Source organism: Penaeus vannamei, chromosome 37, assembly GCF_042767895.1.
Source record: "Penaeus vannamei isolate JL-2024 chromosome 37, ASM4276789v1, whole genome shotgun sequence".
In the NCBI taxonomy this organism is placed as follows: Eukaryota; Metazoa; Arthropoda; class Malacostraca; order Decapoda; family Penaeidae; genus Penaeus; species Penaeus vannamei.
Window position 1 is genome coordinate 17,053,333 of NC_091585.1, and position 7,500 is coordinate 17,060,832.

The window sequence follows — 7,500 nt, forward strand, 5'->3', positions numbered from 1 at the left end:
ATCTATATCTATCTATCTATATCTATCCGTCTATTTATTTATCTATCTATCTATCTATCTATCTATCTATCTATCTATATCTGTCTATCTATCTATCTATCTATCTATCTATCTATCTATCTATCTATCTATCTATATCTATCTATCTATCTATCTATCTATCTATCTATCTATCTATCTATCTATCTATCTATCTATCTATCTATCTATCTATCTATCTATCTATATCTATCTATCTATCTATCTATCTATCTATCTATCTATCTATCTACCTATCTATCTATCTATCTATCTATCTATCTATCTATCTATATCTATCTATCTATCTATCTATCTATCTATCTATCTATCTATCTATCTATCTATCTATCTATCTATCTATCTATCTATCTATCTATCTATCTATATCTATATCTATCTATATCTATCTATATATCTATCTATCTATCTATCTATCTATCTATTTATCTATATACAACAATAATAACAATGATAATGATAATAGCAGTAATAATAATAATATTTCGTAATAATGCTTATAACGATAATTATAATAGTAATGATACTAACAACAGTTGCAATAATATTGGTAGTTATCATAATGACGATAATAATGACAATGATAATTAAAATAATAATGATAATAATAATAATGATAATGGTAATGATAATGATAAAAATTATGACAATGATAATAATAGTAAATGGAAAAAATACTCTACCGTGTTGATACTATAGTAGAAAAAAACACAATGCACAACTAGATTTATCAAAACTAGTTTGTGCATTGTGGGTTTTTCTACCAATAATAATGATAATAATGGTAATAATAGTAATGATGATATTAATGATGAATAATGGAAAGAAACAATAATAAAAATAATAAAAGTAATGATGATGATATTTCTATCATTAAGATACTAATTAAAGAGATAATAAAAGTAATAATAATAATAATAATAATAATAATAATAATAATGATAATAATAATAATAATAATAATAATAATAATAATAATAATAATAATAATAATAATAATAATAATAATAATAATAATAATAATAATAATAATAATAATGATAATGATAATAATAATAATGATAATAATAATAATAATAATAATAATGATAATACTAATAATGATAATGATTATAATAATAGTAGTAATGATAATACTGATAATAATAATAATGGTAATAATAATAGTAATGATAATAATAATGCTGGTAGTAATGAAATGATAAAATCAATGATAACCATTATTATGATTAACGTTTTGATCATTACCATAATCATCATCATTACCAATAAAACCCTCACCATTAGTACAGACACGATAATTAAACGAATAATCAAAGAATCTTTAACCTGGAATATCACAGTACCTAAGAGGCATCAACAGTCAATGCCATAATCCAAGGAGAGATGAACAGTGTCATGTCAAGCGAAATACAGGCGTCCTATCACGTCTCTTGGCATTTCCCTGACCCTTATTGAATCTTCTGTTTGGTTTTATTGGCGTTCCCTTCGTTCTCCTATTTAATTATGTTTCCTTCTCTTTCCCCTTTCCCTCTCTTCCCTCTTCGTTCCTTCCCATCTGTTCAATATTCTAGCCGTAATTCCTGTGCTCAGTTTCCTCTTCTCTCTCTCTCTCTCTCTGTTTGTTTCTTTTTTCTGTGAGTATGTGTGTGTTTGTCTGTTTCTGTCTCTGCTTGCTTGTCTATCTTTTTTTCCTTTTTTCTCGTTCTTCTCTTTCCCATTTTACTGTTCTCTCTCTCTCTCTCTCTCTCTCTCTCTCTCTCTCTCTCTCTCTCTCTCTCTCTCTCTCTCTCTCTCTCTCTCTCTCTCTCTCTCTCTCTCTCTCTCTCTCTCTCTCTCCATATTGTTATTCTCCCTTTTCGTGTCCCCTTTCCCATGTCAATTCCCTCTTCGTCCTCCCCATTAAACATCCCGTCTCCCTTCTCTCTCTTTCTCTCTCTCTCATTCTCCCTCTCCCCCCCCCCCTCGTCTTCTCTCATTCTTCCCTTTTCGTTCTCCTCGCCAAATAATCCGTCTCCCTTCTCTCTCTTTCTCTTTCTCATTCTCCCTCTTTTTCTCTCTTCCCTTCCTCTTCTTCCTCCTCGCCAAGTACCCCGTCTTCCTTCTCTCTCTTTCTCTCTTTTTCTCTCTTCCTTCCCCCTTCGTCCTCCCTCTTCTTCCTCCTCCTCGCCAAATACCCAGTCTTCTTTCTCTCTTCTTCCCCCCCCCCCCTCGTCCTCCCTCTTCTGCCTCCTCCCCGTCTTCCTTCTCTCTCTTTCTCTCTTCTTCTCTCTTCCCTCTCCCTTCATCCTCCTCTTCTTCCTCCTCGTCGCTAAATACCCTGTCTCCCTTCCTTCTTTTTCTCCTTCTCCCTCTCTCTCTTCCCTACCTCTTCTTCTCCCTCCTCGCTAAATACCCCGTCTCCCTTCTCTCTCTTTCTCTTTCTCATTCTCCCTCCTTTTCTCTCTTCCCTTCCTCTTCCTCCTCCTCGCCAAATACCCCGACTCCCTTCCTTCTCTTTCTCTTTCTCATTCTCCCTCTTCTCTCTCTTCCCTCCCCCTTCCTCCTCCCACTTCTTCCTGCTCTCTCTTCTTCCTCCTCCCTCTTCTTCCTTCAGTGCTTGGCGGCCTCATATCGCAAGGCTTCTGGTCCGAGCCATAAAATGCAAAACGCTTTGAAAGTTGAGTCGAGCTCATTTGCATATCCGCGCTACTCATGAACATGTTTCCATCAAGTTTGCTTTTGCGGCTCTTCACTTGCGTTCGAGTCGGCTTCGTTTCGGGGGTTCGTTCGGGACGGTTTCGGAGACCGGTGGGGGGTGGTGGTGGAGGGTGGGGGTGGGAGGAGGAGGTGGTGGTGGTGAGGTGGTGATGGTGGGGGGAGGGGGGATGTGGTGGTGGTGATGGTGGGAGGGGGAGGTGGTGGTGGTGATGGGAGGGGGGGAGGTACTGGTGGTGGTAGTGGGGGGAGAGGGGGGTGGTCGTGGGGGGAGGAGGGTAAGGTGGTGGTGGTTGTGGGGGGGAGGGAGGTGGTGGTGGTTGGGGCTGGGGGGAGGTCGTGGTAGTGGGGGGAGTGGGTTAGGGGGAGGGGGCTTGTGAATTCTGGAGGTGAGGCCGGGGACGCTTATTGGGCTGTCCTTGTGTCCTTGCGCAAAGGTACATTGGGTTGTGTTTTTGGTCTGTTTTTTTGTGCGCGTGTGTTTGTTTATGTGTATGTGTTTGGTTGTGTGTGTTTGATTGTATGTATGTGTTTGATTGTTTCTGTGTGTGTGATTGTGTGTAGTTGTGTTTGCGTGTGTGTTTGTTTGCTTTTGTGTGTGTATGTTATTGCTTGCTTGTGGGTGTGCTTGATTGCTTATGTGAGTGCGTGCGTTAAGTGTGTGTGTGTGTATTTCTGCTTATTCTACGTGAATGTTTGTTTGTGCGTTTGTTTGAGTGTATGTGCATCGTTTCGGTGTCTCTATCTTGCACGGCCACGCCTATAAACAAACAAACATACACATACACTCAAATGCACGCACATTCACACGAACATACTTGCACACGCGCACGCTCGACTTTATACGCACGTAAATGCCTTTGTGTGCAAATGCATACAAAAGAGGACCTCTGATTTGCCGTGTGACCTCTTACAATTATTTTTTTATTTATCTTTTTATTTGTTTATTATTATTCTTTATTCATTTATTTATTTATTTATTCATTTTTTGTCTTTTCATTTTTGTTCTCTCTCAGAGCTATCATCAGCAGCACCAGTTTCTTCTTTTCTTGTTTTTCTTTTATTTATTTATTTATTTATTTATTTATTTATTTATTTTTATCCGCATTGTTTCTCTTTCTTCGTTTTTCCTCATCCTCCTCTTCTCGCTCTCGTTTCTTTTATCTTTTTTTCTAATTCTAATACAATAATTTATCTTTATCGTCTTTTTCTTCCCCATCCTCTTCTTCCTCTTCTTCTTTCTTCTCCTCCTCTTCCTCCTCCTCCTCTTCATCTTCTTCTTCCTCCTCTTTTTCTTCTTTTTCTTCCTCTTCCTCTTCTTCACCTCCAATTTTACTATTCTCCATTTTATTCCAGATTGTAAAATTCTGTCGATCGCCAAGGGTAATTTCTCACTAGAACACAATGTAAATCATCTTTCAAGAATTATTATTATTTCTTTCTGTCTGTTTCTCTCTCTCTCTCTCTCTCTCTCTCTCTCTCTCTCTCTCTCTCTCTCTCTCTCTCTCTCTCTCCCTCTCTCTCTCTCTCTCTCTCTCTCTCTCTCTCTCTCTCTCTCTCTCTCTCTCTCTCTCTCTTTCTTTCTCTTTCTCTCTTTCTCTCTCTCTCTGTTTAAATTCACGAGCGTGGTTTTAGAGTCAGAGGATTCTCTACAATTTCAAAGCGATTGAATAAGTGAATTGATATTTAAATAGAGAAACGAAGAGGAAACTGCTCCGACCAAGAAATGTTAAATACAATAGGAAGAGTAATGAATAAGGAGATAGAGAAATGAATTATGAGAAAGAGAAAGAGAGAGAGAGAGAGAGAGAGAGAGAGAGAGAGAGAGAGAGAGAGAGAGAGAGAGAGAGAGAGAGAGAGAGAGATAGAGAGAGAGAAAGGAATTATCGGAAATAAAGAAGAAAACTGGTTATGAGAAATAGAGAAAGAAAGTATCAGCAACAGAAAGAGATATGAAAGTCAATTATCCGAAACATAGATGATGATTAATTGTCAAAAATAGACCACAAGTAAAAGAGAAATGGAGATCAATTATCTGAAACAGAGAAAGAAATTGATTATCGGAAAGAGAGAAAGAAATTAATTTTCGGAAACGGAAAAATAGATTAATTATCGGAAACAGAGAAAGAAATTAATTGTCGGAAACAGAGAAAGAAAGGAATGATTGGAAATTCAGAAAGAAAAAAATTATCATAAATAGAAAAAGAAAATAATCATCAGAAACAGAGAAAGTAATTATTTATAAAAAACAGAGTAAGAAGATTATCAGAATTACAAAAAGATATTAACTATGAAAAACAGAGTAAGAAGTTGATTATCAGAAATAGAGAAAGAAATTAATTATCGCAAACAGAGAGATTTAATTATCAGAAAAAAGAGAGAAAAATTAATCATCAGAAACATAGAAACAAATGTATTTTCGTAAATAGAAAGAAATTAATTATCCGAAACAGAGAAAGAAATTAATCAACCGAAACAGAAAAAGAAATTAATTAACGGAAACAGAGAAAGAAATTAATTTTCCGAAACAGAGAAAGAAATTAATTATCGAAAACAGAAAAAAATTAATTATCGGAAACAGAGAAAGATTTTTTTTTTTTTCATCAGAAATAGAGAAAGAAATTAATTATCCGAAACAGAGAAAGAAATTTTTCATCAGAAACAAACTAAAAAAAAAAAAGTCCAAGTGGATTTTCTCAGCAGAACTAATACTCCGTAAGCTTTTACCCTTAATAAAAATAATAAAAGAAGTTTACGGAAATGTGAAATTCGAAATACTAGCCTCTAATTACTATCAAAACAATCCTCTTTGTGGAAATTCGTCACAAATCTATTTTTTAAAGAGAAAATACGGTCTGTTTTTGCCAAGATTAAAGAAAAAAAAAGAAAAAAAAAAGTTGTTTCAGCTTGGTTTGAAGGTGTGTTTCCTATTTTCATCTCTATGTCAAGAATACAGTAATACTTCAAAGAGTTTCTGCTGATGTTCTTGATGATGATCTGTACCTGGAAGTTGTTCTAAGTAACTTCATCTACCTAGATTCTAATGCGTATTTGCATAATTTTGAAAAAGGAAAATTGTACATGTTTCTACAAATAATGGTGTAGAGTTCCCTTTGTTAATTCTTCTCGATTCTCCTTCCTCTTTCATCCTGGTCCTTCCTCTTCCTCTCTTCTTCCTTATATCTGTTCTCTCTCTCTCTCTTTCTCTCTCTCTCTGTCTCTCTCTTTCTCTTTATTTATCTCCCTCCTTCCTCTTCCATCCACTCCTTTCACTTTCTCCTCCTTCCTATCTCCTTCCTCACTCTCTTCTTCCTTCTTCTCTCTCTTGATTTCCCTTCCTTTTCCTTCCTTCCTCCTTCCTCTCCCTCCCCCCTTTCCCCTCTCTCCTCCTCCTGCTTCCCCCTCCTTCCTTTCTCCTTCCTCGGCCCCCTCTTTCCTATTTATTCTTCCATTCTTTTTCACTCCCTCCTCTTCCATCCCGTCCTTCCACTTTCTCCTCCTCCTATTTTCCCCTCCTTCCTTGCCCTCCTCTTTTTTCTTCGTCTTTCCTTTATTCCTCCTTTCTTTTTCTCTCCCTCCTCCTCCCTTTCCTTCCTTCCTCCTTCCTCTCCACCACCCCTCTTTCCCCTCTCTCCTCCTCATACACCCCCCTCCTTCCTTTCACCTTCCTCACCCTCTTCTTTCCTCTTCTATCTCCCCTTTATTCCTTCCTTCTTTTTCTCCCCTGTTTCCTCCTTTTCCCTCCTTCCCCTCTCTCCTCCCCCTACTTCCCCCACCTTCCTTTCTCTCTCCTCGGCCTCCTCTTTCCTCTTCTTTCTCTTGATTCCTCCTTCCTCTCCCCCACTTCGCCGTATGCTCCTCCAAGTGGCACTCGACGTCACTTCTCGTGATCAAATAACGGGACCTTACAATAATACGATCAAGACAAGTGCCTCAAGACGTCACAGGCTTGTGTCTTCGTCCTTCTCATCTTGATTGGTGTGTATTTTCTCTGTCTTCTCTCTCTCTCTCTCTCTTTCTACCTCTCCCTCTCTCTCTCTCTCGCTTGTATTCCCATTTTACTCTCTCTGTCTCTTTATATTCCCTTTTTACTGTCTTTCTCTCTCTATCTCTCTCTCTCTATCTCTTTCTCTCTCTCTCTCTCTCTCTCTCTCTCTCTCTCTCTCTCTCTCTCTCTCTCTCTCTCTCTCTCTCTCTTTCTCTCTTTATATTCCCTTTTTACTGTTTCTCTCTCTCTCTCTCTCTCTCTCTCTCTCTCTCTCTCTCTCTCTCTCTCTCTCTCTCTCTGTCTGTTTTTGTATATATATATATATATATATATATATATATATATATATATATATATATATATATATATATATATATATATTCCTTTTTTACTGTTTCTCTCTCTCTCTCTCTCTCTCTCTCTCTCTCTCTCTCTCTCTCTCTCTCTCTCTCTCTCTCTCTCTCTCTCTCTCTCTCTCTCTCTCTCCCTCTCTCTCTCTCTTTCCCTGTATTTTCACTCTTTAAATTTAAGAGCATTCGGACACACATATAGGTTGCACATACACACACCCAAAGAAAGAGAGAAAGACATACACAAAAACGTACACATACATACAAACATATAAACACACACACAATCACACACAAACAAACAAACACACACAACCAAAGTAACAAATAAACGAACACTTACATTAAAACATACACATATATACAAACATATAAACAGACACACACAAACAAACAAACACACAACCAAAGACACAAACACACAAC

General features: G+C 37.2%; 1 protein-coding gene across 1 annotated transcript in view; it reads right to left on the reverse strand.

Annotated features, from left to right (window-relative positions):
* The window catches only part of LOC113809441 (protein turtle homolog B), a 158,055-nt gene that overhangs the window by 31,337 nt on the left and 119,218 nt on the right, over positions 1–7,500 (reverse strand). The gene's annotated exons all lie outside the window — the stretch shown is intronic.